General features: G+C 49.6%; 1 long non-coding RNA gene across 1 annotated transcript; it reads right to left on the reverse strand.

Annotated features, from left to right (window-relative positions):
• Nucleotides 1-287: 287 nt before the first annotated feature.
• On the reverse strand, nt 288-1,066 carry LOC109504659 (uncharacterized). The gene is made up of 3 exons (XR_002163144.2): nt 1,021-1,066; nt 892-962; nt 288-547 (listed from the first exon to the last, which is right to left on the reverse strand). It is a non-coding gene; the product is annotated as an uncharacterized LOC109504659 (long non-coding RNA).
• Nucleotides 1,067-12,997: the final 11,931 nt, after the last annotated feature.

Raw genomic sequence — 12,997 nt, forward strand, 5'->3', positions numbered from 1 at the left:
CGCCGTCACACCTAGGGTTAGGGGATAGTTGAAACTCAACGGAACGTCAACTTATGTAGATTCGTCATTAGTTTTACCCAGGTGTATCGGACCCGATGGTAACTGTCCTAGAACACATTTATATACTAACCACCAGGTACCTATAGCACATTCGCGAAACCATCATCGCTCGATGAGACATCTAGATTTCAAAAAATGTATTAACCATCAGTTGCGCAGATTTTTCGAGCGGAGGTGCTTATTGCAAAGTTATTTTAGATGTTATTTTATTCTTTTGGTGTGAATACATCGCGATTATTTAAGACATATTTCGTGCGGTTTAGTATTCGAAAAGAATATATTTCTCGATACATCGTAGAAAATAGGAGTCGCTTCAGGAAGATGTCTGCTGATAAAGTTTGGATCAATAGACGGATCGTGCTTGAGCTTATAAACATGGCGCGTAATTTGCACAAAACAGCGCGTTTGAATTCTGCCAATGGTGAGAACGTCCTGAGCTTTTGTCGTGATGTCGTTACCAACGAAAGAGGGCGGTAGCATTGAAGAGCTGCAAATGAGGGAATTAGTATACCCGTAGAGATGGGCGATGTTGAAAAAAATAATTGGCTTCTAAAAATTGATTAAAAAATATATAAATTATATTTTTATAACTGATAAAAAATGTTGAAATATTTTGTGATGTAAATTAAAAGTTCGGAAAATGTATAAAAAACGCTCGGTTTAGCTTTAGGTTTGGCACCGACGAGCTAATAGCAGAGAGGACACGAGAGCGGCTAACACGGCGTTTTCGGCGACACCGACTTTCCGCACTGGGAAAGGGCGCCATCTAAAAAATGTCCCGAGACGTGCCTACGAAAAATGTTGCATGTGGAGAGTACTCAGCGCACGTACCATCTTGGAATGAAATACCGCGAAGGAAACCATTCTCGTTCCTCCAACTTGCGCTTTACAAGTTTCGGGATCTATGAAAATTTCAAGATCAGATGCTGCTTGTTTGAGAGAGGCTTTTAGGATGCTTACGATAACGAGAGTGGAGCGAGTGAGATCTGGATCTGGAGAGGGCAGTACACATTCCCATCTACAAAAAGATGGATGCAGATGGTGCCATTTCCCAGTGCGGAAAGTCGGTGTCGTCAAAAACGCCGTGTTGGCCGCTCTCATGTTCCTCTCTGCATCTACTATCAGATACATCAAATAGTCGGATGAAGAAAGCACAGCCAATCCCGACCGGGAAATTTTTCGTTGCTACCAATGACGGGAAGAAATATTCTAGAGTTGTCGACAGCCAGTCTTTAGTAGTAACTAGTCTATGGCCGAATATAAAAAACAATTAATAACAGATAAGCTTTGCAGAGATAGCTTCATAATGGTTATCATATTTACGGTTATTAGCTAATGATGTGGAGTGTTTTCGGAAATAAATATCGAAAATAAAATGTTCATCAATGTAGCCGTTGAGTTCATTAGGCCTCTTTGGTTCGTAGAAGAGCCACTAGATGGCGACAGACAGTCCATTAGTTGGATTTCTTCGAACACAATTATACGAATATTATTTCAATTTCAAGATGTAGTTTCGGCAATCCTGACGTTCACATCGAGCAGAAGATCTTTTACAACATATTATTAAGATAACGTTCCGAGTTCCAATGTCGCTCATTATACCAGAGGTACTCATCTTAATTATACTTATATGTTGATTACTTAAAAAAAGAAACAGATATATAAAATCGCAGTTGTCTCTAATTGATACATGCGATATAATATCGAAATATTCAGCCTTTCGTTGATATTTTGCTCTTTGTTTTTTTTTTTTATTTTACTTTCGGGCACAGTACTAACTTTTAATGTAGCGTGAATAAAGGTCGCACGGTAACGACGCATAACCTATTCAACGGTTAACTGCATCGTCGTTATGTTTAACATCCGTTTGTTTCATTCTAGAACCGCGTCGGATTCTCGTTCCTGAGATGTTCCTGGAAGATGTCGCCGCAATGGCATTTGAACGTAAAATCGTCAACACACATAGGCTTCGCGCGTATACGGTATTCATTTATTTTACCTCTCTATTTACATTTTTTTGTTAAACATTGAATGTGTTTTGGTCTTCTGACTTACGAGAAAGATGTATTGAAATATATTTCAGGAGCACGAGTGCTTTCGCGTCAGTGAATGTTTAGCGGCGGCTTCGCGATCTTTGATGTCGCAACGCGCCCCGCAAAAGTCCGTGCGATTCGTAAGTTTGCCGAGTTCTCTGGCGCACTTCCTCGTTTTCTCGTTAATTACAAACAGCCTGCCGCTCGTCTTCTCTCGTTGCTCTTGCGGAATCGGACGTCTGTAACACTACACCATTCCTTTCGGCGAACGGCATCAACGGCTTCATTTTCACGTGAGAACGACTGTTGCACGTCGAGGTCGGCATAAGCGGAATTACGCGATTGAATTCTCGATTAGCCTCGCAATGATTCGCAACGAACGCTTCGATTAACGATCGTACAAGCGTGGATACAAGCGCGAATAAATGTGACACGTTATCTCCGCGCCGAATTTTCGTAAGAACGTTCGAGCAATCCCGTCACAGAATCCAAATTAACGTTTATTTAACAGTACCGTTTATTACATATCAGACATCTCTCTATTCTATATCTGTATTCATTAAATATCGTAATAATCGTCAAGTATCAGATTCAAGGTTCATCGTTTATTTCAATTGCGTAAGTGTTAGATTATTAAATCTTTGAGGTTAAACGCATATATATCGACGCGTTCTTCGACGTAAATTACGGGTCTCCATGGGCGGCATTCAAACTTTGACCTGATATTTCAAATCAACCTGAACGTAGGTTCAGATGGTCATGTGACATCGTTTAGCCAATGAGGCGGTTAGCGTATGGCGTTCTAATGTTACAACGAAGACGAGATCGGTAGTGTTGACGTCGGGATATTATTGTCGTGATATTGTCGTTAGAAGTGAGCCTCACAGCGCGAAGTGACTTTCCTGAGGTAATTCGCGATTCTGCTCCGAGTGTTTGTAAACAAACAGTCGGCGGGCCGCGGTCGCTCGGTTAGTCAATCAGAGTCATTCAGTCGGTGAGGCGGCGGGTCCTAACCGAAAAATTCGCGACGCGACTCGTCGTCCCGTCCCGTGGTGATTCATTTAGACGGTAGTCAGACGAGAGACAGGCTCAATTACACCCGCGGCAAAAAGCCGCGCACGGGCCGACCGACCGGCGGTCGCTTCCTCGTACGACGTGCGTGGTCCGCGGCCGTCCGCCAGCCGAAACCAGACGAGATGCAACAAGACAAGGCGCGGGTGTCGTCGGAGACCACCGTCGGCTCGTGTCCTCCGTCAGTCGAGCGCGGCACCGTGATCATTAAGACGGCCCCTTTGTCGCATTTGGCGAACGCTTTGCGAGCATCCGACCGAGCATCGCGCGAGAGCTGTCTGTCGCTTAACGACACCCGAGCACGCTCTCCTCGGGCACGCCGCGATGCAGTGCGCGCGGACATCCGGACGATGCGGTTAGAATGCACGCCGACGATAACCACTGCCGAGAAGCCCACGGCGCACGGAGGACATTTTCAGTGAGTAGCTACAATGTATATATTATCGCTAGAACTGGCATCTGTTTACAACAGTGGCCAAATTTACATGTCATATATGTGTGACGATTAATCGATAGCTTTTTTCCGATATTTTTCTAATTATACACAATAATTTTTTTTTATATTTTTGTTTAACTGTACAAAAATTTTTACCAAACTATAGAATCATCACACTGAGAGAAAAGTATATGATATTTGGAATACTATAATGATATAGTAACTAAATTATAGTCCGAAATATCATATTTATAGCAAGTATTATCATAATATCGGTAATAATTACGATATAGGCATAGTATAACCAACCATGTAATATTTTTACTAAGAATTATAGTAAGTTAAACTAAAATTATTGTATAGATACAAATATAAAATGATAGGTAAAGTAACTCTTTTATATAGTCAATATTACCAGGATATTTGCCAAATGATGACAGATGTAACTATATGAATATTAAATCTCACTCATATTTGTGAATGAGAAATTAGAATATATGTGGTAAAAGTAACTAAACGCAATTATTTAAGACAATCATTGACTATATATTTATGTTTATTCTACTATATTTTGCAGGTTCCACGAACTATAAAAATATGGTTGACGCCAAAATAAACTGTAAAATATAGTGAGATTATAGTTAATTCAACTATATTTTTCTATCAGTGCATTATCTGTAGAAACATCATTTAATGACGCATCGTCTTTTGGTCTGCCGGGGCTGCGAGGGGCGTCGACCTCATCGACCTCGCGAACGGTAACGCGTTATGGAATATATCTTTTTTCCTGTTGTCGTCGTCGCGATTGCAAATTTCACACGATGGAAAGCCTCAGCGCGATCGCGGACCCGCGGTTCTTCGCCGGTGGCTATCGGCGCGCAACTCGCTCTCGGATTCGCGGGAATCGTTCTTGCGCGCGACGTGCACAAAGAGAACGCAGTGGCCGTTCTCGGAGGAGTCGAGGTGGTTAATCGGCCGGTTAGTACGGCCGGGGCAGGGCAGGGCAGGGCAGGAGGGGGAGGCGGGTAGAGAAGTTTGCTCGAAAACAATGGTCCTCGGTGTTGATGGCGATATTTTAATGAAGTTAGCAAGTTCCCGGTATAGCAACGCCGCGCCCTCGTAGACGCGCTTCCAAGAGCGTATAAACGTCCCGCGGGGGAGCCTCCTCTCTTTTTCTCCCCTCTCTCTCTCTCTCTCTCTCTCTCTCTTTCTCTCTTTCGCCCTCGCGAGAGGCAAGGGACGGAGGAACGGCAGGCGCCACTCGACCACTGATTTCCACTTACCGATATCCTTCCACAAAGCTGCCTTCATTTGCCGGCCTACGCGCGGCCGTTCTCTCGTTAACTCGATGTTGCCGATCTCTCGAGCGGATTTAAACTCGCGGAAAATGAGCTCAGGCCGTGCATTATCGCGCGTTATCGGCCAGAGGAACGAGATCGTCGAGCGGAAATTGACTCGGGACTTGACTCCCGTGTCGTCCCGGGACGACGAAGGACCCGTTGCGTTCAACGTTGCGCGATTCCGCGCCCAACCGTCGTTTCGATCCATCTGAATTTTCCTAAAGACAGAGAGAGAGAGAGAGAGAGAGAGACGTGTGCCGAAAATCCGTGCCGTGCGCGCGACGATGCCTACGGCCATGATCGATCCGAATGACAAACAAGTTACGCGTGAAAGGAGAGATTCGCGTCAGGCGAATGGATGATTCACGATGAGAGAGAGAGAGAGAGAGAGAGAGAGAGAGAGAGAGAGAGAGAGAGAGAGAGAGAGAGGGAGAGGGAGAGGGAGGGGAGAGGGGCTGTTGACGATTAGCGTTAGCAGCCGTGTATCAATCGAAGAAGCGCGGCGGATGAAAATCACGTGTGCAAACAAGTCGTTTTGCATGCGTCGGGGCAGCCGGATTAACTTGATCGATGCCTCGGCCGCGAAATGAAGAGACGCGAGCCGCGATTCGCGGAGATTTACGCCATTTTATCGCGGGTTGCGGGAGCGACGAAAGAGAGAGAGAAAGCGAGAAGCGGCGTGTGTTGTTCAACAAAATCAATCCATCGTGTCTTCTTTCTCTCCGGACCGGGTTGAATAATCTCGAAAGCCTCTCATCAGTCTTCAGCGAAAGTGGCCTCCGGCGCGCGGGTGGAGGCGGAAACTCTCATTGCTCGCGTTGTTCTCGGCGGAGCGGAGCGACAGATTCGACACGGATGATAAAATTCGTCGCGATAACGCATCGTCGCGCGTTTCTCGCGCCGTTGAGCCGCCGAGGCCGTTATTGAGATTTTCCACTTTGTATTCGGGTCGGGCTAATTAATTTGCCTCTAATTAATTACCGACAATTGCTCGAGCTCTAATTACGCGCGCTCTCGATTAGAATCTGCGAAAGTTACGTCCGAACGGAACAATCTTAAGGTCCCCGGTGCACTCGCATGCGAGTTCTCGTGAATAGAATTACCGTGATAAGACTTGACCAAAGCTCCCCCTCCCCCTCTCGTCTTCCCTGCCTCTCGCGCGCGCTCTTTCTCTCTCTCTCTCTCTCTCTCTCTCTCTCTCTCTCTCTCTCTCTCCTCGCGCTTCGTGCTGCAGATACATCGAAGCTCGCATGAACGCGGCGCGCTCACGCTCGACCTCGCATGCGAACGCTCCGATATATTTCGTGGCTCAATCTTTTTTTACATCTGCCCGGGACGACGCAATAAATCTCGCCGCTCTTGCTCCTTATAATCCGAGTCCTCATTTTCGACCTCGTATCTAACGAGGAATCCGAATAAATTATGCAAAGGAACACGCGCTCGCTCGCTCGCGCGAACGCGATACGCCTTTGGCTCGCTCAAGCGTAGATTCTCCGCACGGAAAATCGACCCGGCCGAGAGACCCGTCCGTCGAGATCACGTCCGCCGATGCTTAGCGCGACGCGCTCGTTCATTCATCATGCTCGCTCGTTTCGCCGACTCTATCGGGCTCCGGGCGGGCGCGCGAGCGAGCGAGCGAGCGAACTGTAAACCGTGAGTAAACCGCGGTAAACAGCGCGCGCACCCTCCCCCGGCCTGTAAATCCGACCGCGGCTTCCAAATCCTCGGAGAAACGTCGACCTGAAATTTCCCTCCGCCGAATTCCGCGGGACTTGGTCGAGATCGAGAGTCCGGATAGCGCGGTCCGTCGATGCGCGCGCGCGCGCGCGCGTGTATGCGAGTAAATAACACGTGCATGTGCGCGCGTGTTGGTTGGGTGGACCGAGCGCGCAGATAGGACTATAAGGAGTGCCAGGATCTCGTCTCCGAGGTCTCGGAGAGGGATATTAAGGCCAAAGCTATCTGATGCTTTCTCCTCTCCTCTCCTCCCTCGATCCCTCGTCCGTCTCCCTCGCTCTGCCCGCGATTCCCGGCTCGGAGAGAGGGCGGTTTCGAGAGGCGCCAGCACGCTAGGGCGACGGGATGAGGGCGGCAGAGAGGAAGACGGAGGAAGCCACGACCCGAAATTACTGCATCGATCCCCAGCAGACTCTCGTGCTCTACCTTAAGCGACAGTAGATGAAACCAATTTCGACCCTTAAGCCCGTCTTGCGCGTCGCGTTTCGCTCATCCGCCAGCGTCGCTCCTCGCGAAGAGAAGGAGAGCGAGAGCCTCTCGCTTCTCGGCTTCGAACGAGAGGCTCTCGCTCGGATTATTGTAATCTCGCGATCTCGCGATCTCATTGCGGATGTTCCAGTCCGCGCGCGGCTACCGGAGAATATCGTGACGCCTCCGACTGTACGTTGGAGATTCATTGCCGTGCGAGAAAAAGATTTGCACATCTCATTATTTCGGGTAATGTTGCTCTCGGAATCTCCTCAAGTGGAATCTCGCGCGGAAAACGAGCAAACTGCGGCGGTACTTAACGAGGCTACTGGCAGAGTGGATGTTTCGTTTCAAACCTAAATAGAGCGGAGTCTCCACATCGATTAGAGCGAATATATTCCTGCGATCGTTCGATATTTCAACACAAGCGGATAGTAAGAAAAGTTGACAGCGAAATTTTCCGGTCTCGGGACGAATAACGAATCGACCTCTGAGAGAACAGAACGAGCGAATACTCTTTGTACTCGTTATGCATGAGTACATTTCTCCCGTCGCCGTGTATTGTCTCATATCGTGTCCTTGAAGGATGATTGTGACTTCAAACTGCAAGAATACGCTTGGGAGTTTGTCACGTTGTCTCTCTCTCTCTCTCTCTCTCTCTCTCTCTCTCTCTCTCTCTCTCTCTCTCTCTCTCTCTCTCTCTCTCTCTCTCTCTCTCTCTCTCTCTCTCTCTCTCTTTCTCTTTCTCTCTTTCTCTCACTTTTTCCTTGCCTCCCTTTCTCATCAGACCTCAACTTTTTCGCAGGATAAGCTATCGTCGGAAGTTTCCGGATAAAAGGTACACTTTACGACGGATTACGCAGTTTATGACTTTCTTCGACGTTTTCGCCGCGCCCGCGTGTTCATCTTCCACCCCTGTCCTCGTCGTCCTTTGACCTCGACGCCGTCATCGCCGCTTTACGATCGTGCCCTCTCGTGCGCGTTTCCCTTTACATTCCACTTTGGACTTAACTGTGACCAACCATTCTTACCGTGTTATCTTCTTTCTTTTTGCAGTCACCTCGAGCACGATTACATCGTCGGCTCCCGATGGCGAGGAGGACCGCTTGCAGGAGGTTCCGGCGACGAGGTCGAGCGAGTCGTCAATCGGTGAGTGAAAAAATACATCAAATATTTCGTGCATGAGCGCAATTTATTTTCTAAGGTACTTGTATGGATAAATGCATCAATGCGATTGATGTAATTACACTCTATATACATTTTCTGTTTGCTGCGACTCTAAGAATCCGCGGTCGAACGTAACGCAACGTAACATTCACAGAAATTTCTTGACGAAACGTCAGTCTCATTTTCACACCCCACCCCGTTCTACCTTCCCTTCGGTCAATTGTACGTACCGCAAAAGTGATAGGACGATTTCTGGAAAAAACCGCACCTTCCGGCCGATAACAAACAATCTGCCTTATTACGCACGATAGAGAAATTCCGGCTGCGCGACCAGCGTTGTAAATTGAATATCCGCGTTCTCTCTCTCTCGTTCGGGCACATCTCCGCCACCCCGCCATCGTCGGCTTGGCGGGGGTAACAGCCCGACTTTTGAATTAAAACGCCCATCGGGCGAGCTCCGTGCACGGGCGACTCGCCGCCGACGTTCCCCATCCTATCGCTCAAACTCTCAGCAAAAGATATAAAAATTTAATTCCTCGCAGAGAGAATGACGTGCCGGCGGCGCCGCGAGCTTCTTTCAGAGATTTCTCCCCTTTCTTCCTTCATAGCTTTTCTTCCTGTTCTTTCTCGCGCGCGCTCCCAGGATCTCTCGCTATCGCGTCCCCGGTCCCGTGTCTACCTATTTTTTAAACTCCCCCCCTCGTCGGAGAAGTTTTTCCATTCTTCCAGTCGTTAGCGGAGCCGTTCACGTAAATTTTAACGTCCCGGCCGCGCGACGTCCTTTGTAAATTTTGTGCGTAAAATGCGCCGGTCGCACAGGGTTATCCCTCGTTCAGGAGGGGGAACTCGAATAAATTCAGAGAGGGAGGGGGGGGGGAATTTATCGTCAACGCTGGCATTAGACGGCGACGAGTGTTGCGTTACGCATACGCGTCCGCGCGTAATAGCATACGCCGAACATTTTACATGTCATTTACCGCGGCGGCGGCGGTTAGCTTCCGCGGTTTTAATTGATCCGTCTATCGCGATGTTCCTGTTACTTCCGGCCGCGTCTCGTTTTTGCCGCCGATAATTTAGCTGCCGGTCTTCATTCCTGACCGTCGTGTACGCTCTTGACTTTTCCGCCGCCAGTCGCGGTGGTGGTAATGGCTGAACGCGCGGATAAGCCGCGGCAAAGAAGCCTTATGCACCGTCGGCGAAGACTTCAGTGGCGCCGTTTATCTTGTCCGGCAATGCCTTGTAAATGCAATTAATAGCGTTATCGATCAAGGATCAGCGATAAGTCCGACGGTTACGCAACGAGATGTGTGTATTTCCTTCGGAAGCCCCGTGAAACACGAGGCATAATCTAACGAGTCCGTCTCGGCCTGACATTCTTTTCCTGACATATCGCTTGCAATACGCGATAATTATGAGAGAAAAAAAGACAACAGAGAGGAAAAGAGAGAGAGAGAGAGAGAGAGAGAGAGAGAGAGAGAGAGAGAGAAATTGCGGAGGCGCTCTGCGAAATAGAATTTTCCTAGTCTTGAATCGACCGTTTCCTCTCTTCCTCCTCCCGTCTCTCTCGTCGAAGGGAGCGACATTTTCTTCGAAAGTGAAAGACCACACCACTTGCTCTTTTGCGAAAAAACACTCAGGACCTAAATACGATACGATACGTTTCGTAGTTTGCTTCGCGGCCCAGGTAGGCGGAATGACACGGTCGTGGGGTTAATTCGAGGAGATTCGATTTTTAGCCGAAACGAGCCGGGCTTTTCCGCGAGGCGGGGAGAGCCTCGGGCAACGGTGAAAGATATCCCGGATGCGTTGCTCTCCCTCTCTCCCGCCCCAGCCGGCTAGGGTTTTGTAAGGAACAGGCAATCTCTGTCTACGCTAGATAACGCCGTCGGGGGTGCCGGGGGCGTAGCTTTTCATCTTACTAAATCACCCGCCGACTCCCACCTAGCTCGCTCTATACCGTCGACATCCGGTCGGTGTATTACCGGGCTCAGACCTAAACAAGAACCTCGCCTCCGCAGTTTGTCGCGCTCGCAGATGCTTGGAAATACGTGTACGTACGTAGTTGCGTGCGTGCGTGCGCTGCGAAATGATCGAGAGCGACGGAGAAGCCGCGGAATTCGCCGGCGATCGCGCGTTCCTTCCGCTCGTTCATTTCGCGATCGGCTCTCGTCGGACGAGACGTGTGATTGACGCATTTTATCAAGAGCGACAGTCGTATGTTTCACGAAGAATCGGCGAGGAAATAAAAAGATAAAACAGCGCCGAGATGATTCCTTACGGTGGCGCGACGCGAATGAAGGCCGAACCGCTGCGAGTTGGCAAATTAGTCGCGCGACGAGCGATATAAATTTCGCGGTTATATTATCGTCGGTGCGCGGCTAGACACCGGCTCGCAGTTAAGTGGAGACTGTCGTGTTTATCGGGCGTGTTTCGCGCGCTCTTCCGAGAGCGGGTTCCGATATATCGACGAGTTGGCGATTTGAATACGTACATTGAAACGCGCGACATTGGAGCGCCGGGCCGGTATTTTTCGGATAAAAATTTCGTGCTTTCGTGCTTTCCTTCGCCGGGTAATCCTATCGACCCGTGTAATCTGTTCCTCGTTGCGCGAGGGAAAAGGGGAGTTTGCCCGCCGACTAGTGACATCACTGGGCCATACATCAAATCGTTATCAGCTCCGGTTTCTCCCTCCTTCGTTCGGAGGGGTCGGACGTAGAGACAGTTCGGAAAGAGATGGAAAAAGGGGGAAGGAGATTGCGAAAAGATAGAGGGGGACGGGTACAGAGGGGAGGCTAGAGCGAGAGAGAGAGAGAGAGAGAGAGAGAATGATGAACGAGGGAAAAGATGAGGTACGAGAGGAAGAGACGGCCGCGCGCGGCGGGCGAGGGGCGGCCATGAGGGAGGAAGCGAGACGAACAAATCAAGAGGTGTTCTTTTTTTTTATCGCCCCGCGAACCTGTGAAAGAATCAAGGAACGATTTTTTATTCGCGCGACGCACGTGCGATTTTTCGCTGCGGCGAGTTCCACGCGATAATGAATTCGCCGCCGCCGCGTGAGAAACGTCGCCGGGGAACGACGCCGCGTCCTCCGTCGCCTACTCCGTTTGTATTAGTACGCGAGAAACATAGCCGACATCGTAGAATCGCAACGATCCTCCGTCGGAAAATATTCCCGAGTGCGATCGGGCACCTTGCGCGCAGTGAGGCTTCCGGGAGACAGGCGTCACAGTCGGGGGTATAATTTTATTGCGGGAGATCGAATCGGACGTCGTTGCATCCGCCCCACGGATGTCAATCCTCTTCGGGGCGAAAGTCAGCGGGACGAGGAACGTAACGGCGTGGGTGAAGAGGAGTAACGTGGCAGGAAGAGAGAAAGAGAGGAGGGAGGGAGCGAGAGAAGAGAGCGAGAGAGAGAGAGGAGAGAGAGAGAGAGAGAGAGAGAGAGAGAGAGAGAGAGAGAGAGAGAGAGAGAGAGAGAGACGGATAAACGGGAAGCCGAAGGGGGCGGGGCGGTCGGTATCTGACGAGATAAGGGCGCAATCTCTGCCCCCGCCCCTTCTCTTTCTCACACACACACACACACACACACACACACACACACACACACACACACACACACACACACACACACTCTATCTCTCTCACGCCGTCGTCCTTGATCGTCCTCACTCTCTACATCTCTTCGTGCGAGAAAGGGAGAGAGACAGAGAGAGAGAGAGAGAGAGAGAGAGAGAAGAGAGAGAGAGAAGAGAGAGGAGAGAAGAGGAGAGAGAGAGAGAGAGAGAGAAGGAGAGGAGAGAGAGAGAGAGAGAGAGAGAGGAGAGAGAGAGAGAGGAGAGAGAGAGAGAGAGAGAGAGAGAGAGAAAAAGAAAGAGAGAGAGAGAAGGTAGAGGGAGAGAGAGAGAGAGAAGAGAAGAGGGATGGCAGGGAGTTTCCCTGTAGAAGGGGTTGAGAGTGAGATAGAGAGGGAGGCAGGGGTGAAGAGACAGAAGGAAGGAGGGGGAGAGAGAGAGAGAGAGAGAGAGAGAGAGAGAGAGAGAGAGAGAGAGAGAGAGAGAGAGAGAGAGAGAGAGAGAGAGAGAGAGAGAGAGAGAGAGAGAGAGAGAGAGAGAGAGAGAGAGAGAGAGAATGGTTGCCAGGCAACGATGAGAGGGGCGACCAGCAGTATAGATCGCTATCCGGCCACCTCCTCAGGGGCGGGTTGCGTGGGTGGAAGAGGCAAAACCCCCCTTAGCAAGATGGCTTTATTACCCTCCGTCGAGGACTCGCCGATGTCGCTGCAGTAACTTGGTCCTCGCTCTAGGAAATGACGCCGGCGTTAGTGCTCCTTGTGTACAGATTCTCTCTCGCGCGCGTATACACACACACACACACACACACACACACTATCGCTATGCATGCGTCGTATCCACCTTTGTTGTTTCCGTGGCTCGGAATCCTCCGGTTAATCCGCTCGAACACGCGCTTTCCTTTCGTAACATCACGGCGTTAAGGGCAAGATCTGATCGTCGTTAAATATTGCTCTCGCGAGTTGGAGAACTTAGAAAACGCGACGGGTGCTGCATGACGTTTCGTAGAGGCTGTGATTTGAACGATAGCATCTCGCGTAGCTTTTAAGCGACGTTTCGTCGTCGAGAGTCGCCAAGACGGCGGTTTTCATTCGAACGAACGAACGATGCATGGGC

Source organism: Harpegnathos saltator, unplaced genomic scaffold (genome assembly GCF_003227715.2).
Source record: "Harpegnathos saltator strain DR-91 unplaced genomic scaffold, Hsal_v8.6 scaffold55, whole genome shotgun sequence".
Taxonomy (NCBI): Eukaryota; Metazoa; Arthropoda; class Insecta; order Hymenoptera; family Formicidae; genus Harpegnathos; species Harpegnathos saltator.